The sequence below is a fragment of the Fulvia fulva genome, chromosome 1 (assembly GCF_020509005.1).
Source record: "Fulvia fulva chromosome 1, complete sequence".
NCBI lineage: Eukaryota > Fungi > Ascomycota > Dothideomycetes > Mycosphaerellales > Mycosphaerellaceae > Fulvia > Fulvia fulva.
Genome location: NC_063012.1, coordinates 5,040,783 through 5,059,872, shown reverse-complemented (window position 1 = coordinate 5,059,872; position 19,090 = coordinate 5,040,783).

Sequence of the window (19,090 nt, the reverse complement as noted above, 5' to 3'; positions counted from 1 at the left end):
AAAGTTAATAAGCCACTTAGGGAGTCCTTTCGACCTTAGGATATAGAGTAGCCGCGGGTATAATACGTAGTCGAAGGCTCCCGATATGTCTAGGCTAAGTAAGGAAGCTACCTTGTCCCTATTCTTATACTAGATGGCCTTTACCTAAGAGGTAATAAGTTCTATCGCGGATAGCGTCGATCGCTATAGGCGCGTACCTATCTAGGTGTCCGGGAGTAGGGAGTGTTCCTCTACCGCCTCGGAGAGTCTCGTTATAACTAGCTTCTTAAGCGCCTTCCTAAGAGTGTTAAGGAGCGCAATTAGGCGGTACGACTTCACCTACGTATAGTCTTCCTTCTACGGCTTACGTAGGACTACTATCGTCGATTGTTTAAAAGCTATCGGGTAGTATCCGGTCTATAGGTAGGCGTTAAAGATCGCTATAACTACTAGGGCTAGTTGATCTCTATACTTCTTTAGTAGCTCGTTTAGGATCCTATCCGGCCCCGGGGCTTTCTTCGCTAGCAACTTCCTTAGTATAGCGGCAACTTCTCCCTCGGACACCTCCTATTAGACCGCGATGCTAGGGGCTAGGGGAGTAGAGCTGTTTATGTCGCTTAGATTAGCCTCGACTAGGGGCGGGAAGAACTTACTAGCTAGTAGACGCGCCTTAGCCTCGGGGTCGCTAACCGGGCCACTAGGCGATTATAGCGCTAGGATAGAGAAGGAGGGGCCCTATATAGGGTCCTGTCGGGCCTATTTCGCTAGCTTCTACATCCTCTCTAGCTTGCCGGCGATTTCTTCTACTATAGCCCTCTAGCCGACTGCTTTCTCCCTCCGTATTATAGCTTTCTTCTATTAGTATGCCTCCCTATATACGTTTAAGGCCTCCTCGCTATAGCTACTCGTCTACACCCGGCGGGCTCTCCTTGCTTCTCTTACTACCGTAGTACACTCCGGCGTCTAGTATAGTTTAGACTATATCGTTAGTTAGGTAAGCGGAACGTAAAGTAAGGTCACTTTTCTTATTTCGTCTATTAACCCCTAGACTACTTCGTCTATCTCGTCTTTACTATTATATTGCTACTACGCGATCTAGACTAGCCTCTTAGAGTTATCGAGGTACGCCTAGATGTTAGCCTAGTAGGCCTTTCCCTAGTTTAGCTTAGGGGTTCTCGCTAGTGTACGTTATATCTATATCGTAATAGAGGTCCTAACTAGTATATAGTCTGACGACGCCTCGAGTTTATGTTCGATCCTATAGTAGGTTACCGTGTAGTAGTAGCTATCTAAGATCTAGGAGAGGTCGATCGTGCCTTAGAGTCCCCCTCTCTTCTAGGTGCCTAGGTCCTTCGGGGTATTAAGGGTAATTACGTTACTCGCTATTAAGTCGAGTACTTCGTCGGCTATAGGGTACGGCTATATAAGGCTTTCCTAGGAAGGGTAGTATATATTAAAGTCTCCTACTACGATGTAGTACCCTTGTCTCTTAAGCGTACTATCTAGGTATCTATAGACCCCTAGGTCGCGGCTAGACCTCGAGGCTAGCGGTTATATATATAGGTAGTATATCTAGGTACTACCTACGTAGAGGGAGGTAATATCGCCCCCGCCTTCTTCGTCTACGTAGTATACTACCTCCTAGTCGGATTCTAGTATGTCCTTACTAACATAGAAGTACGTACGGGGTCTACCGTCGCCTCGTAGGTATATCGTATAGCCTAGTAACTTATAGGTCGTTAGTCTCTTATAGTGCGGGTTAATCTATAGCTCCTAGATTATAAGGACGTAGTAGACGCGCGGGTCCGCCTCGTATAGGAAATGGTTCTAGACTATATCCTTGCTATAGTTAACGTTATACTAGATAATACTAAGCGTGTCGAGGCTAGTTATCGGCATCGACAATCATTTCCTCTATATCGTCCTATGTCCTACTGCCCTATACGTCCTAGTCTACGCCTATCGGCTATATACTAAAGGGGAGCCGGGCCTAGTTAGATTCCCTCGCCGTAGCTAGTAGAGCACGTGGCCTCCCGTACGCCCTAGGTTACGTATTCTTTATATCGTTCTCGGCCCTAGGGCGCTTATACCCGACCGCCGCTAGTTAGTTCCGGTATAGGCTAGCCTTACGGTCGCCGTAGAATCTTAGGGCGACGGTTCTGTTTGTAATTGCCTTGTTTTTTGCTAGTTTCCGCTATAGGCATTCCGTACTATACGATAGGTAGTACCCCGGACAGTTCGCGTACCGTCTCGTAGTCGATATATAGTCCCTAGACATATAGTCTCCTATATAGTTCGAGTAGGCCTACTTGTTTATATACGTATAGGTTTGGTGTCTATACTGTTAGTATTTAAAGTATTAGAGGACACGAAAGGATAAGGAGTACTTTTCTACTATCTTAAGGCTATATTACTAGACTAGGCCTTGTTCTATCGCTAGATCCGCCGCTTTCGCGTCTTATAGCTATACTATTAGCGCCGAGGCCTTCTTGCCTTCTAGCTATTTCCTATAGAGCTAAGTCGCCTTCTAGATTAGAGAGTTAAGAGTGACCGGGTTGTCCTCTTAGAGAGCGCGTAGGTGACCCTAGTTAGTTAGGTCAAACTCCTTAGGCATGTCGTAGACTAGGATCGTGAATTGTTTCGTTAAGATCTTCGCTAATACCGTAACCTTAGATGCCTACTATAGCTATGCCTCTAGGTGTCTCCTAGTAGTAGTAGAGCTAGTATAGATCTATAGAGTGCCGTTAGACTATTAGTTCACTACAACTACCCCTAGTTAGTTAATTCGTTAGGCGAGCTCCTTATTCGATAGCTTCGTAACTTCGGCCTAGTCTTCCTTTACTATAATACGGATCGTAACTATATCGTGCGTTAGGCGGGGGCCTAGTATCGATACCGCGACCGATGCCTAGCTATAGGGGTGTTGATTCCGGGTGGCCTTACTAATCGCCTAGGACGTCGTCCTTATTTCTTATTACCCTCGGTAATACGACAGTATAAGCGCCGTACGTAGCTAAGTGATCATTACCTATAGAGACCGGTAAGGGAGCTAATCGTTAGTTTCTATACTTTTTACGTCCTCTATAAGTTGCTACTAGTTGTCTTAGGGGGGCTTCGCCTATAGGGCCGTAGGCGCCGTTAGTACCGTAGCCTAGGCTACTATTGCCTAGGAGTTACCTAATGTAGCTAGGCACCTCCGCGGCGTTTAGAGCTGAAGAAATAGGGTGAAGAGAGCTTTAAGCTATCTAGATTAAATAAGGTAGAACTCCCTTAGTCCTAGGGGTAGTGGCCTACTTTGTATATCGTTAGAATAGCCTTAATAAGAGCTTTCGAATGTGTCGTGTTTTGGCGTAGAGATCGATTGTTCCTTATATAAGTTTCTAAGGCCTTTTTACCCTTTAGATATAGTAACGGATAGGTAGTATCCCGGTCTCTATCTCGGCTACTCTCGTCGATATAGTCTTATACGCTCCGAGAATTCTTCTTAAGTTACCTACTTAGGTTCGATTAAGAGGCTATTCGATCCGTCGCGGTACTAGCTTATCGACTCCCCCCGTACCCTAGATTTATACCCCGTAAAGTATCGCTAGTCGAACGATTACTTTATATATTATTCTTACTTTATCGAAGGTCGCCCCCTATATTAACTTAGTAAGACGTGTTATTAATACCTCGTTTACTTATACCCTATTCTAGGCCTTCTTAATCTATAGGTTCTAGCTTAGCTTCGGATCTAGCTAGATTCCTAGTACTTGGAGTTTAGAGGAGGGCTTCGTCTCGTATCCCTAGATTATTATAGTTGCCTATATATTATAGTAGGTCGACGACGAGAATCACCTATACGTAGTGTCGGCTACGAACCTCTCGTCTTACTACGAGAGAGCTAAGTATTCTTACGCTAGAGCGTCGTAGGCGCGACGGGCGCGTAACGTAGGCAAAGCCGCGGCGAATAGAGGACTACTAGTAAAACGGGTATAAAAACTATCTGACGAGCGTATACTCGTATCGGGAGCGAGTCCCTCTTCTTTCTACGTATAAGAAGGGCGCGGAACCGTAGCCTATACGCTCGATAGGACACCTCTAGTATAAGTATAGAATTTTTACCTCCGGAGACCGTAAACCGAGCGGGCTAAGCGACGAATATTAGACGAGCGGACTATAGAATAACAACTAAGCGGACTATACGACGGCGTCGAGCGGACTATAAAACAATCTAGTATTTACTAGCGGGTAATACGGTAGGTAGGTAGATACGCGACGAAGCCTATAAGGGCCTATTAAACACCCGGTATAGGAACGAGGGTTTTGCCTAAGGCACTACCTATCCCGCTATATAACGTACCTAGTCTAATATAGTAGATTACGACGAGGAAAAGACGATAGCCTAAGCAAGGAAAAGACGGCTATTAGGACGGGGAAAAGACGTATAATACAAGTAGATTAGTTCTATAATCGGGGAGGATCGAGGGTAGGGTAATAAGGAACTTTATATTAGTTAGTAGGTAGAAACGTAAGGAGTACGCTACCCGGCGTAGTGTATGCCCCGAGTAAACCTACGAGGTATAGACGGCCGCTTTCTAGAGATAGGCTACGGTAACGCGAGGGGCGTTAAAACCTAGGGCGTAGTATATACTACTAGCGACGGCTAATACTATCTATATAGCCTAAGAGGACGGATACGTATATTAGTTAATAGAGAGCACTAATAGGCTAAGGCCTATAGAGGTAGATATTGGCTTAAGGAGTAAATAGTAAGGGAGGGCGTAGAGGGAAGCTTTTGCTCTAGGCTAACCTCTCGAAACGAGGCTATACGGTAGTACTAGATAAGTAGGAAAGCGCGGTTAAGACTTGTTACCTTATCTCGTAGCTAGCTTACTAAATACGATTCCTTCCTTACCCTCGATATCGTAGGAGCCTTTAATAACAACTTACACTAAAGGCTAATATATATCCTATAATAGAAAGGTATCCCCTAGTAGGTAACGAAGTTCGTCTACTCCTTTCTCTAGGAACGGACGACATACCTAGTCCTAGGGAGGTATACGTCCGACCCGGTAAAGGTAGAGGCTAGAATACCTTAGGGATCTACTCTCTCCCCTATCCTGTTTCTGATATTTATGTCTAATCTAATCCCCCTACTCACCTCTCCGTAAACCTTAGTATCGGGATTCGTAGACAATATAAACATTCTAGCCTAGTTAGACTCGATAGAGGAGAACTGTCGCCTCCTAGAAGATAGGCATAAGAAATACGAGGAGTAGGCAAAGAAGTATAGTGCCCGGTTCGCCCCTAAAAAGTACTAACTTATATACTTTAGTAAAGCGAGAATATACTATAATATAAAGGCGGCGGTAAGAATCTAAGGCTACGAGACTAAGCTATTAGCGGAGCTACGAGTACTAGGGATCTAGCTCGACCTAAAGCTAAGCTAGAACGTATAGATTAAGAAAGCCTAGAGTCGAGCGTAAGTTAACAAAGCCTCGATAAAGAGGCTTACGGCGTCTATATAGGGAGTAACATTCGATAAGGTAAGAGTAATATATAAGGCGAACGTTAGACTAGCTATATTATACGTAGTATAGATTTAGAGAATAGGAGGCGTAGATAAGCCGATCCCGAAACGGATTGAGTAACCCCTAAATAGGATATAGGTAGGCAACTTACGTAGGATACTAGGCGTATATAAGATAACGTTAATAAGTACGGTAGAAATAGAGACGGGAACACTACTAATCGGCTAATATATCCGGGGAATAAGAATTTAATACGCGGTAAACACGATAGATTACCTAGTATAAACCACGATCTAGGAGGTAAAGAATAAGATAGAAAGCTACTACTAGAGAGGGCCGGACGTAGGACAAGCTAAAAAGAGGATGACCTTACTATCTCTACGGCCGTATAGACAAGTACCGAATAGCTAGTACGAAAAGAGGAGGAGCGTAGGACTCGCTAGGCCGGCGGGAGCAAGGCTAAGACCCAAAACCTAGCGGAACAGATAGCGAGCTGCCTATGGGAGCAGGACTAGAAAAGGAAGCCCCCTAAGACAACAGGCCCGATAGCGCTCCGAGCCTTCCAGAGACACAATTACCAGCTATATAGGGACCTGACAAGGGCCGAAGCAAGCATAGCGATCCAAATCAGGTCCGAACACATTGGATTAAGGGCCTACCTGTTCAGAAGACGCGTACTAGACATCTAAAGCCTAGCCTACTAGTATAGCTACCTATTATAAAACCTAGAACATATACTACTACGATACTAGTAGTAGGCGAGAGGTAGGGGAAATTAGAGGCACTAAGCGGGAAGGAGAGACTATAAGTCAATTATTAGGGACAAAGGTAATATTCGCCAAATCTCTCGGTAGATACTATAGTAGAGATACCTCTAGTAGTTTAGCCTCGCTAGCGAGACGGAGGAGTAGATAGATAAGAGGCGGAAGCTAGGGGGTTATAGGTAGGGTAGTTATTAGGGCAGGCCTATAATACTAGCGTACCCTTAAAAAGGGAAATCTAAGACAATAACTAGGGGGAAAAGATAGGCGGGAAGGAGGAGGGGTTTTTACTAATACGGTTTCCCCTCTATATATACGAAAATAAGATAGTATAGCTATATAGGCCGAAGGGCACTATAACAGCTTAATGAAATATCTATCTATCTATATAATAGTAAGGTTGTCCTATACTACTATTACGGGCTAGCTAGGATAATATCTATAGGGGTGCTTCGGGCTTAGGTAGTACCTACGGTTATCGTTTCTTCCTCTTAGGTTAGTAGGCCTTCGGCCGGTAGGGGTGTTCTAAAAATCCGTATCTATCTTATCTCGTTTACTACCCTATTTAGCCCCCTTAGCCGTCCTAGCGGCGGGTACGTACTCGTTAGGGTGCTCCTTATAGCCTCCTCCGTTCTCTTTCTTTTTACCGCCTTAAAGACTTTATATTAAGCGCTACCTTACTACGGGATAGGATACCTCGCTAGGGTCGTTATTCGTACTTAGTTAGCCTTCCCTTTTACGGCAATCCGGGTTAGATATTAGCTCGAGTATACCGGGTGTTTCCGGCTATAGTATACGTACCTTACTTCTTCTTGTAGGTATTACTTTCCCTAGTATAGGCCTACGTAGTATAGGTACTTCGGGGTCTTCTCCGTATATTTCGGGGCGATATATCCGTACTATTACTTATTAAAGTATTAGAGTACTCTATAGCTACTCTAGTAGATTTCCGTATTAAGACGTTCGTAGTTCTAGGATAGTCCTTTATCTAGGATAAGGCTTACTTATTCCGTATTTACTATCTAGACGATTAATAAGGAGTATATCTTTTATTACGGGTAGCCCGCGACCCCCTACTATAGCTACGTCGGCCCGGCTGAACCGCGGACCTTCCGTATCGGGTTAGCGCGGCTTAGCTTTACTTTATAACTTCGCCGCGCCTCGCGCTCCTCTTTCGTAGCTTCGTAGAATAATAACTATCTCGTTCGGACCCTATAGTACGCGCGCCCTTATAGTTTATTCTACTACCCTACCTAGATCGCGGATCTAGGTAAGGGACGCGTAATAATAGGAATAGATAGAACCGTAGAACTCGAGAACGCGTAGAGTCGTATTAGAATATAGAATACGGTAAGGCGTATAGCGCGTAGATACCTAGAGAACGTAACGCGGCGATATTATTAGTAGGTAGTCGCGCGCTCGTAGATAGTTAGGATATAGGCACCGTTACGCCTCCCCCGAACCTAGATAATATAACTTTATAAATAGCAAACGGCGGTATACTACCGCTACCTAAGCCTAAGGGCAAAAGTAAGTAGCGTATATCTCTTTTCCCCGACCTCTCCTCTTTTCCTTAGAGTTAGACATAGGACGACAACCGGCGGGTTATAGTAGACACCGGTATCGCGCTATAACAAGAGATTAATAAAGCTTACTAGAAGGCCTTCGAGCGAGAAGAAGGTAGTAAGATTAACTTTATAGAACTGTTCGAGTTTAAGCTCGAAGAGAACCTAGGTAGCGACCTAGACGAGGTGTATCTATTACTCGACGAGGTAGAACATATTCTCGTATCCGAATACTAGAATGTCACCCTAGACAACCTTACGACCCTTATATCCTAACACCCGAAGACTACCTACGACTTTGTACTATAAGTAGTCAATACGGCGATTACTAAGGGTAGACAACTCGATATAATAGAGCGAGCTAACGACCTCTAGAACACCTAGTATACTACGCTATATACCGAATACGACCGTATCTATAAGATACTACGAAGTGAAGATCTTGTTATATAGAAAATGGTTTTAGATCTTAAGAGTAAGAAGGATTACGACCTAGCTAAGTTATAAGAGCTAGAGAAGAAATATAAGGAAGCTAATAACCTATATAAGTAGTTTAGTAAGATCTATAAGAAGGAGAAGAAGAAGGTACAAGATGCTAAGGTAAAGAACTAGGCCCTATAACAAGAAGTCGATAACCTAAAGGCTCGGCTTAAGGTAGGAGACACTATATAGAACGGAGGTAGGGGCCGCTTAGGCCGCCGACCCTCTCGTTCCCGCCTACGCGAGACCTTACTCGAGTAGCTATTACGTAGGTATCGCGAAGCTACTAGTAGAGGTAGCGGTAGCGGTAGTAGTAATAACGATAGAGACGACGATAACCGTAGTAGTAATAGCCGAGGACGTAATAACGACCGTCCGCGACTAGGACCTAATAATAGTCGTGACTTAAGAATACGTAATACCCGTACCTAGACACTACTAGTTAACCTCCTAGAATGTCTCTTTACTATTAACCGCACCCTTACTCGCGGTATAGAGATCGGTAAGGGTATACCTAACCCTAAGTACTTTAAGAACGATAATGACCCTAATTTCGATAGCTAGTATAGTAGTGTTCTCCTAAAGCTAACTATAGTAACCTTCCGTACTAAGGTAGATAGTCTACGCTTTATATATAGGTAGATGTAAGGTGATCCTTAGCGAAGCATTAAGCCGAGGATCCCTATGCCTAGATAGTAGTCCTTTAACGAGTTTAAGACTAGAGAAGAGTTATTAGATTAGATAATACGCTAATATAGTATACGTAATAAAGGAACTAAGGCTATAGTTAATATTACTACCTATAAGTAAGAATAAGGCGAAACCTTTATAGCCTTCTATACCCGCTACTCGAAGTTACGCGCCTAGATATTATAGACCGATAAGACCGAGCTTATACTATTCTATAACCGACTAAACCGTAAGTACTTTATTAAGACCTTCGGCGACCGCGAAGTCGACCGCCGCCTAGATAGTATATAAGACGTTATCGAGGAGTATACCGTACTAGACGAGAGCTTCTACGAGACAGATCGACTATACCCGTAGAAGGAGCGCCCCCGTAGTAATAGTAACTCGAACGGTAATAGCGGCTAGAATAACTAGAATAACGGTAACGTAGTTACTAGTACCGCTACCGGTATAGTAGGTGCCTTAGTATAGCGCCTACTATAGTAGGCTAGTATTAAGAAGAAGGAGGATCTACCGACATATCTATAGAACCTACCTACGCTTAACCGTAAGTAGCGCGAAGACCTTAAGAAGTAGGGTAAGTACTACCGCTACCGTATAGGTTCTTACGTATCGACTAACCCTAAATACCTAATATATAGGTACAATAGCGACTATCGCCTACCGCGTCTACGTAATACTACGCTAAATCCGAACGTAAACCTTAGTTCCCTAGCCGCCGATCCGTAGTAGGGAAATAGTACGACCGCTACCTAAGCGTAGTAGATAGCGGTCACCCGAACTTCCTAGGATAGAAAGAGTATAAGATTAAGAGACACGGAATGTAAGAGACGGTAACAGACTATAGTAAGGAGCTTAAGATATCGGTATACGTACTAGATAAGTAATAGCTAGCTATATACTCTTTTATAGTGTTACCCGTAATAATATAATATAGAAAGGCTCGAGGCCTTATAGATTCTACTTCTACCTATCTCTTTCTTAACTAGAAATTTATACGTAAATACATAATACCCCTAATCCCTTTAACGTAAAGCCGACGACTAATAGTAGGAGATAGAACGGCTACTACGCGGCAGATTATACACGCGGCCCTTATAGACGTAGTTATCGGCGATTATTACGAGCAAATATTATACTACGTTACCGACCTCGAAAACGACATCGTCTTTAGCCTACCGTAGCTTATAGCGTATAACCTAAACATCTTCTAGGAGATAGGCGAGGTGGTATTTAGATCGGATTACTACTTTAGTCACTATCTATAGAATAAGACATCGATAATAGTATAATCCCTAAACTACCGCGAGAAGAAGAAGTAGGCACTAGTACGGTACGGACTAGAGCCCTTTATTAGAGAAGTAGCGAGCTTTATAGTAGGAGGGGTAGAGCTAAACGTCTTATTATATAACCTAGAAGACATAGACGATAAAGAAGTAGACTACTAGGGCGTTTCTTAACGCGCGTAGGGGATATACGCGTACCGGCCTAGGGCTAAGTGCTTCTATATTATATATACTAGGCGTAAGAGCGACGGCGGAGAGCTTAAGCTAAGTGTAATAGCTACTAATAATCTAGACTAATTCTTGAATAAGCAGTTTAATTATAACCCGAAGGAGAAGTTACCGCCGATATACTACGATATTACGGACGCTTTCTTAGCTAAGGATTATAAAGGACTCCTACCTTACCGACTAGGCGTAGATTATAAGATTCATATTAAGCCTAATAGTCTATAAGAGCCACTATAGCGCAAGCCCTACGGCCTAGCTAAGAAGGAGAACGAGGTAGTTAAGAAATAGCTAGACGAGTAAATATCTAAAGGGAAGGTACGGAAAGTAGGGCAAAAGACGAGCTAGTCTCCTATACTAGTACTAGTAGTATGTAAGTCTAGAGGTAGGCTACGTGTTTATATCGACTATAGAGGATTAAGTACGATTACTATTAAGAACCGGTATCCGATTCCCTTAATATAAGAGACGCTTAACCGTATATACGGTAAGAAGTACTTTACGAAGCTAGATATTATAGTAGCCTTTAACAAGTTACGGATAGCTAAAGGGCACGAGTAGTTAACGGCGTTTACGATACGATACGGTATCTACGAGTGTCTAGTGTTGCTATTCGGCTTATATAACGGACTAGCATCGTTCTAATTATATATTAACAAGGTCTTATAAGAACACCTAGACGACTTTATGTCGACCTACCTAGATAACGTACTTATCTTTAGTAACACCTTAGAGGAGCACATTAAATACGTACGGAAGGTTCTTACTAAGCTACGCGATATAGGACTTATAGTGGACATCGATAAAAGCGAATTCTACTAATAGAAGGTGAAGTATCTTAGGCTAATTATAACCCCTAACGGCATCAAGATAGACCCCGAGAAACTCGAATGTATTTAGACATAGGAAGCTCCTAAGAACCTAAAGGATGTCTAGGCCTTCCTTAGATTTGCCAACTTCTATAGGCGGTTTATCGAAGCATTTTCGCGTATAGCTACTCCTCTTATAAACCTGACCAAGTCGGACGGACTAAGCAATCACAAGAACAGAAGGATTTAATAGTCACTAGATTACTAACGAGCCTTTGACAATTTGAAAGCTACGTTTAGTAAAGCCGGTATACTCGTACATTACGTACTAGGTAGGGAAATAGTAGTAGAGATAGATTCTTTAGATTTTATAAACGCCGGCGTACTTTCGTAGTATAACGAGAATAGTATACTATATCCTATAGCCGGTCGACGACGAGAATCACCTGTACGTGGTGTCGGCTACGAACCTCTCGTCTAGCTACGAGAGAGCCAAGTATTCTCACGCTGGAGCGTCGTGGGCGCGACGGGCGCGTAGCGTAGGCGAAGCCGCGGCGAACAGAGGACTACCAGCAAAACGGGTATGAAAACCATCCGACGAGCGTGTACTCGTGTCGGGAGCGAGTCCCTCTTCTTTCTACGTGTAAGAAGGGCGCGGAACCGTGGCCTATACGCTCGACAGGACACCTCTGGTATGAGTGCAGAATTTTCACCTCCGGAGACCGCAAACCGAGCGGGCTAAGCGACGAACATTGGACGAGCGGACTACAGAACAACAACTGAGCGGACTATGCAACGGCGTCGAGCGGACTACGAAACAATCTGGTGTTTGCCAGCGGGCAATGCGGTGGGTAGGTGGACACGCGACGAAGCCTGTAAGGGCCTGTTGAACACCCGGTATGGGAACGAGGGTTTTGCCTGAGGCACTGCCTGTCCCGCTACACAACGCACCTAGTCTGACATGGTAGATTGCGACGAGGAAAAGACGATAGCCTGAGCAAGGAAAAGACGGCTGTTAGGACGGGGAAAAGACGTACAATGCAAGTGGATTAGTTCTGTGATCGGGGAGGATCGAGGGCAGGGTGATAAGGAACTTCATATTGGTTAGTAGGTGGAAACGCAAGGAGTACGCTGCCCGGCGTGGTGTGTGCCCCGAGCAGACCTGCGAGGCATGGACGGCCGCTTTCTAGAGATAGGCTGCGGTAACGCGAAGGGCGTCAAAACCTGGGGCGTGGTGTACACTGGCAGCGACGGCTGACACTGTCTGTACAGCCCGAGAGGACGGATGCGCATGTCGGTCAATAGAGAGCACTAAAGGGCTCAGGCCTATGGAGGTGGATATTGGCTTAAGGAGCAAACAGGGAGGGAGGGCGTAGAGGGAAGCTTTTGCTCCGGGCTAACCTCTCGAAACGAGGCTACACGGTGGTGCTAGATGAGTGGGAAAGCGCGGTTAAGACTTGTCACCTTATCTCGTAGCTAGCTTGCTAAATACGATTCCTTCCTTGCCCTGGACATGGATTGGGCGGTTAGCCCTAACACAGTAACAGGAGTCATAAGTAAGCTAAAGGGACGAAAAGCCCCAGGCCCAGACAGGATACCAAACGTACTGCTAAAAGAGTGTAGAGAAGAGATCGCGCCGAGCCTTGCAAACCTATTTACCGCGTGCCTACGGCTAGGGTATCACCCGAAGCCGTACAGAGAGTCTATGACAGTAGTGCTACGCAAGCCACAGAAGGAAGACTATACTCAGCCCAAGTCGTACAGACCAATAGCACTTCTAAATACGATAGGGAAGGTCCTAGAAAAGATAGTAGCCCAGAGACTTACGCAGCTTGCCGAGGACAACCACGTACTCCCAGCAACACAGATGGGGGGAAGAAGCCAGCGATCGACACTAACAGCAATGGAGCTAATTACGGAGCAAATCCAGACCCTCTGGCACTACGGCAGGAACCGAGCGGCGTCCTTACTATCCCTCGACATCGCAGGGGCCTTCGACAACGTCTCACACCAAAGGCTAATACATATCCTACAGCAGAAAGGCATCCCCCAGTGGGCAACGTCGTTCGTCTTCTCCTTTCTCCAGGAACGGACGACATACCTAGTCCTAGGAAGGTACACGTCCGACCCGGTGAAGGCAGAGACTGGAATACCTCAGGGATCTACTCTCTCCCCTATCCTGTTTCTAATATTTATGTCGGATCTAATCCCCCTACTCACCTCTCCGCAAACCTCAGCATCGGGGTTCGTAGACGATACAAACATCCTAGCCTGGTCAGACTCGACAGAAGAGAACTGTCGCCTCCTTGAAGATAGGCACAAGAAATGCGAGGAGTGGGCAAAGAAGCATGGTGCCCGGTTCGCCCCTGAAAAGTACCAACTTATACACTTCAGTAAAGCGAGAACACACCATAATATGAAGGCGGCGGTAAGAATCCAAGGCTACGAGACCAAGCCATCAGCGGAGCTACGAGTACTAGGGATCTGGCTCGACCCGAAGCTAAGCTGGAATGTACAGATTAAGAAAGCCCAGAGTCGAGCGCAAGTCAATGAAGCCTCGATAAAGAGGCTTACGGCATCTACATGGGGAGCAACATTCGACAAGGCAAGAGTAATGTATAAGGCGATCGTCAGACCAGCTATGTTGTACGGGGCACAGATTTGGGGAACAGGAGGCGCAGGCAAGCCGATCCCGAAACGGATAGAGCAACCCCTAAACAGGACACAGGCAGGCAACCTACGTAGGGTACTAGGCGCATACAAGACAACGTCAACAAGCACGGTAGAAATGGAGACAGGAATACCACCAATCGGCCAGTACATCCGGGGAATGAGAATTCAATACGCGGCAAAGACGACAGGTTACCTAGCACAAACCACGATCCAGGAGGCAAAGAATAAGATAGAAAGCCGCTACCGGAGAGGGGCAGGATATAGGACAAGCCAAAAAGAGGATGACCTTACGACCTTTACGGCCGTACAGGCAAGCACCGAATGGCTAGCACGAAAGGAGGAGGAGCGTAGGACTCGCCAGGCCGGCGGGAGCAAGGCTAAGACCCAAAACCTAGCGGAACAGATAGCGAGCTGCCTATGGGAGCAGGACTGGAAAAGGAAGCCCCCTAAGACAACAGGCCCGATAGCGCTCCGAGCCTTCCAGAGACACAATTACCAGCTATATAGGGACCTGACAAGGGCCGAAGCAAGCATAGCGATCCAAATCAGGTCCGAACACATTGGATTAAGGGCCTACCTGTTCAGAAGACGCGCACTAGACATCTATAGCCCAGCCTGCCAGTGTGGCTACCCATCGCAAAACCCAGAACATATGCTACTACGATGCCCGCAGTGGGCGAGAGGCAGGGGAAATTGGAGGCACCAAGCGGGAAGGAGAGACTACAAGTCAATTATTAGGGACAAAGGCAACATTCGCCGAATCTCTCGGTGGATACTACAGCAGGGATACCTCCAGCAGTTTAGCCTCGCGAGCGAGACGGAGGAGTGGATAGACAAGAGGCGGAAGCGAGGGGGGTTGCAGATAGGGTAGTCATCAGGGCAGGCCCATGACACTAGCGTACCCCTAACAAGGGAAATTTAAGACGACAACGAGGAGGAAAAGACAGGCGGGAAGGAGGAGGGGTTTTCACCAACACGGTTTCCCCTCTATATATACAAAAACAAGATAGCATAGCTGCATAGGCCAAAGGGCACTACAACAGCTTAATGAAATATCTATCTATCTATATCCTATAGCCTTCTACTTAAGAAGTTAAGTCTATAGGAGTGCAATTATGAAATCTATAATAAGGAACTATTAGCTATTATTAAGGCTTTTAAGGAATAGAGACCCGAGCTCGCCTACGAGGTAGATAATAACTTATAGCTAGTTAAGATTTATACCGACTATAAGAACCTAGAATACTTTATAAAGACAAAGTAGCTAAATCGGCGACAAGCGCGTTAGGCTAAGTTCTTATTATAGTTCAACTTTAAGATAATATACTATCTAGGACTTCAAGGTATAAAGCTAGATAGCCTAACGAGACGTAGCTAGGACCTTCCGTAAGGGGTAGACGACCCTCGGAACTAGTATTAGTATCAGACATTACTACCTCCTAAGCGATTCCTTAAGATCGCCTTACTATAGGTAATAGTAGAAGATACGCCGGAAGAAGAGGAATAAGTATAGCTAAACCCTAAAGCTAAAGAGTTTATACCTATAGAACGAGATACGCCTACTAAATAACCGGCGACGCGTAAAAGTTAGCGGGAAGCCGAACTCGACTATCGAATGTCGACGGCGTACGTAACCGATAACGAGCTCAAGACCGCGATTAAGGACCTATAGAAAGACCGTACTCCTATACTACTATAGAGAGCGAAGATTTACCTAGTATACTATAAAGTAGATAGCGACCTACTATATATTCGAAATTAATACGACGGCTAGAGCTTATAGGTACTAAATAACTAAGCCTTATAGACTAGGATAATTAAGATAAACTATAACGCTCTAGTAGTAGGCTATCTAGGACGAGCTCGTACTTATAAACTCGTAGCACGTAAATTCTACTAGCCTAGATTAGCGAGATCCGTACGTAGATATACCGCGAATTACCGTACCTACCGTATAACAAAATCTCTATACTCCTAGCCACTAGGATTATTATAGCCACTTCCTATTCCAGATCGGCCTTAGAAACACATTGTAGTCGACTTCGTTATCGGACTCCTAGATAGTACTCTTAACGGTATAGTCTATAATAACATTATGACCGTTACTAATAGGCTTACTAAGGAAGTCGAGCTGATCCCTATTAGCGCGATAATAGTATAGAATACGGTAAGGCTTTTCCTTAAACATATGTTCTGTCGGCGCGGGTTTCCTAACACTATTATATTAGACTATAGTAAGTAGTAGGTTGCTACCTTCTAGAAGAAACTCTATAAGATGCTCCGTACAAATCGTAAGCTAAGTTCTTCGTATTACCTAGAAACTAATAGACAGTCAGAACGTACTAACTAGGCGATAGAATAGTATCTTCGTATATTCACTAATAAGGCACAGGATGACTAGGCAGAATGGCTATACCTTACTAAGTTCGCGATTAACAATCACCTGTCTAAGACTACTAGTATGTCGCCGTTCTACGCTACCTTAGGCTATAACCCTAAGTTTATAGAGCGAGTTGACCTGAACGCTAGAAAGGAGGGAGGACTAACTACTCTCTAGCGACTAGATACGCGATTAGTAGAAACCTCTATACGTCGAATTTGCGAGCTTTATAAGTACCTTTAAGGGAATATACGAATGTTATAAGCTCTCTAAGTAGAAGTAGCAAACCGCTACCGAAGCATTCCTCTAGACTATAAGGTAGGTAATTAGGTGTATCTTAGTACTAAGAACATCCGTACGACTCGACTATCTAAGAAGCTAGATAGGAGATATACCGGCCCTTACTAGATTACGGAAGTTATACCGGCTAGACTCTCTTATCGACTGAAACTATTAGACGCTCTAGTAGGACTTAATAACTACTTCTACACCTTACTACTATAACGAGCCGACCACCCCGATTTCCTACTACTTAAAGGGCAGTATCTAGCGCCGCTACTACCGATAACTATCGAACCTAACACTACCGAGGCTAATGTAGTAGCTGATATAGTAGTAGTACCTACGTATATATACGAGGTAGAAAAGATCCTTAATATATAGACCCGTAAGCGGGTAGGTAAGGTAAAGAAGGGGTATAAGCGTAAGGTAGATATATAGTATAAGGTAAAATAGGCTAGATATTAGAACGAGGAGGATAGTAAGACCTAGTAACCTATAGAGGACATCCTTAAACACGTAGCCGCCGCTACTATAGACTTTTACTATAACCGGCCGGAGTTGTCTACGCCTATAGGCTTCGTAGCTCTATCTAACTAGTCCCTACTAGCTACTAAGGTGCTCGGGCTTAATACGATTAGGGTCATTCCGAAAGACACCGTTATAAATAAGTCGCCTCGAGCCTTACCTCTAATAGAATCTACTCCGTATATGTTCGATACTCGAGTAGAGCCTATAGAGCCTATAATAATACCTAACTTTAGTTATAAGGATTATACGCGAGTACTAGCTAAAGATAGACTTAGGTCTAGGGTAAGCTAGCTAACTAGGCAATATGTTTTGTTGAGAATATGCAGGTCATAGGGTCAACATTGAGTGCTTAGGGGGATTAGTAATCAGGGCTTGCTAGTCAAGTCCTGAGTACAGCTGTCCCTCCTGAAACACCTACACCAACACCGGCGATACTGTATGTAGATACACGCTATCCCATTGGATCCTTCTTCGTCTTTTGTGTGATCCGCCGTCTTCCACTGCTGCGCAACTCGTACCTGTTTAACAGGTTATGAGCCCGGGTTAGCAACTCGGTGTTTCACCCTCGACAAAGTCGTATTGGAGTTATTCCTCTTCAGAACAAAAGGAAGGCAGACTGGAGGCCGCACCCGCATTGCACAGGAAGCTACAGCCGCGCTGTAGGTGCATATAAGACGTGAAAGAGCCTAGTGAGGCACTGTCAGACTCCGAGTCAGGGAGCCTGTGCCAATACCTCAGACAAGTGGGCGAGCTTACTGAGAAGAGTCGCTCTCCGGACATCGCGTTCGCATCGACTAACTGTTCCGTCTGAGAGAGCCGTAGTGTCTCAGAACACCCTCCCCTGAGAGAGCTACAGACAGTGTCTCAGAAACACGATCCTTACGACCGACTTTCCTCGCTTTCTTGTGGACAGCCATTCTCTCCACTATCAACCTCGCGTTCGGTTCACCTCCTATCGATCCGATCGCGTACGAACGAATACCTTTCTTCTGTAGGCAGCCATTCTGTCCTATATATAAAAGCATGGAGGAAACCGGACACAGCACCCTTGGTAGGAGGAGAGCAGCACCTATCCTAACCAAGGACAACTAGAGGACATGGTTCTCATTGATACAAGACCATCTTGAAGCTCAAGATGTGCTTTGGGTTGTAGATGGAGGCCATCTATTATCAAGCACACCCAGCTCCTCAACACCATCTGAGTCATCAGATCCCTTACCTGGACTTGAAGAGTCAAGATACAGTCCAGTTGGGAGGAAAGCAAATAGATGAGACAAGCTGGAGAGATCTGGCTCAAGATGAGGGCAAAGTACAGCAAGGTTCATGCTGCATATGCAATGACAGTTGTTCAAGAATTGATCAACTTCAGAATGATAGATGGCATGACCATCAGACAGGCCTGGGTCCACCTTGGCAATATTGTAAGAAGGATTGCTGAAGTTGACCCAGCAGAGGCTCACTACAGAGAGCCTACAAGGAAGCTGAAGCATCTGCTTCAAGCCCTGCCTGAGGTGTATCTTGGGACCAAGAACACTATCCTGGCCTAGCCAGGACTGTCATATGAAGATTGTCTACAACTGCTTGAGTCACATGAATCCAGGCTGGAAGTTGCATCCAAGGAAACAGCAATGTTTGTAGGAAGAGGTTTCCAGGGCAAGATCACCTGCCATCTCTGTGATGGTGATCATGTGATCAAGGATTGCCCACACCTCTCTGGAGCCAAGCATGCTGTCAGGAAGGACAAGCTCAACAGAGGAAACACCTCTGTTGCAAAGAGACAATCATCACCACCGAGAACGAGGTCCCCATCCCCAAGCCTCAGGGACATCCTAGTGGTGATGAAGGACCTTACAAGGAAGAGCCTGTGCAACCCAGGAAGACTTATCAGACCCTGAGACACCATCAGAGGATGATGAAGT